The sequence below is a fragment of the Chrysochloris asiatica genome, unplaced genomic scaffold (assembly GCF_000296735.1).
Source record: "Chrysochloris asiatica unplaced genomic scaffold, ChrAsi1.0 scaffold00013, whole genome shotgun sequence".
Taxonomy (NCBI): Eukaryota; Metazoa; Chordata; class Mammalia; order Afrosoricida; family Chrysochloridae; genus Chrysochloris; species Chrysochloris asiatica.
Window position 1 is genome coordinate 36202832 of NW_006408531.1, and position 2071 is coordinate 36204902.

Here is a 2071-nt window from a genome sequence, read left to right on the forward strand (position 1 = left end):
AGTGTTGATAGTTGATCCAAGAAGAATGAAGTCCTTGGCAACTTCAGTCTTTTCTCCATTGATAAGAATGTTGTTTATTGGTCCAGTGGTGAGAACTTTGGTTTTCTTTACATTGAGATGCAATCCATATTGAAGGCTGTGCTTTTTAATCTACAACAACACATTTTATCTTACAAGAGATAGAAGGAGACAGACATCACAAAGAGAGACTTACAACCACCAAAAAAGTAGGGGAGTGTACCTTTTGGACCTGGGGTCCGTGTGTTGTGAAGCTCCTAGATTCAGGAAACAATTAAAAGGTCCTTGTCTCCTTTCAGCATCTGTAGTCCCAGCATTCTTTAAAGATCTCTGTATGTCTTAGCATCAACAAATCCATGGAAGATTGATGCTAAGACACAAGGAGATCTCCAAGGAATACTGGTCCTACAGAAGAAAGGAGACAAGGACACTTTTCCAGAAGTTGCTCTCTGAATTAAGACTTCTAGTTTTCCAAACTGAGAGAATCAATTTATGTTGGTTAACCCACTCTGTGGTATTTCTGTTATAACAGCACTAGATAACTAAGACACTAACCTTGCAGTAAGAAGTCCAATGAGTAAACTATGCCATCATAACTCCTTAAATGAATCCTACTTCATATTTTTAAAACTACTCTATATTTTCTATCAGTCACAGGGATATGCAAATCATGTTACTGGGATTTTTATTTCATTGTCAACACAATCAGTGTTCATTGAAGCAGAAGTCAGGAAATCAAATGGAGTATTGCATTAGACAAATTTGCTGCCAAAGACCTCTTTAAAGTGCTAAAGAGCAAAGATGTCAACTTGAGGAAGAAGGTGTACCGGACCCAAACCATGATCTTTCCAATTGCCTCATTGTTGTCATTTGGTGCCATCCAGTTATTTCTGAAACAAACCAAACCCATACACAGCAGAATGAAACACTGCCCGGTCCTGCACATCTTCACATTGCTGCTGCCACTGTGACAATCCATCTCGTTGGGGGTCTTCTTCCTTTTTGCTGTCCCATGTTTCATATGCATGTAAAAGTTGGACAATGAATAAGGAAGATTGGAGAAGAATCGATGCATTTGAAGTGTGGTATTGGTAAAGAATATTGAAAGTACCATGTACATCCAGAAGTATAAACAAATGTGTCTTGGAAGAAGTACAACCAGAATGCTCCTTAGAAGCAAAGATAGCAGACTTCCTTTCTCATACTTTGGAGATGTTTTCAAGAATGACCATTCCTTAGAGAAGGATATCATGCTTGGTAAAAATTGAGGGTCAACAAAAAAGAGGAAGACCCCCAATGAAATGTACTGATGCAGTGATACCAGCAGTGAGCTCAAACATAACAATTATGAGGATGGTGCAGTACCAGGCAGCCAGGCAGTGTTTCATTCTGTGTGAATATGTGAATAGGGCCACTATGAGTCACGTTGTCCTTTTCCAGAATCTGGTCCTTCCTGATAATACACGAAGAGTATAAGAGAAGAAGTCTCACCATCCTTGCACCTAACGAGTGTTCTGGCTGTACTTCCAAGACAATCTGGCAGACAATGGTATATTAAATATTCTTCACTAACACCATAGCTCAAATGTATCAATTCTCTAGTCTACCTTATTAATTATCCAGCTTTTGCATATGTATAAAACAAATGAAAAATCTATGGTGTGGGTAGGTACACCTTAGTCCTGAAAGCCACATCTTTGCTCTTTAAGATTTGAAAGCACATTTTTACAGCATATTTGTCTAGTGAAATGTGTCATTTCCTTTCTTGACTGTTGCTTCAATGAAAAAAAATTGTGTATTAAAGTAAATTAAATTCTTGAAAAATTCATTCTTTCCTCTGTCTATCATGATGTTGTTTGTTGGTCCAGTTGTGAGAATTTTTGTTTTCTTTACATTGAGACACAATTCCTAATGAAGGCTATAGTCTTAGATCTTCATCAGTAAGTCCTTCAATCCTCTTTGCTTTCGGCACAAGGGCTGTGTCATCTGCATATTACAGGTTGTTAATGCAAGAACAAGTGCAGCCAGAGTGCTCCTTGGAGGCCAGGATGGC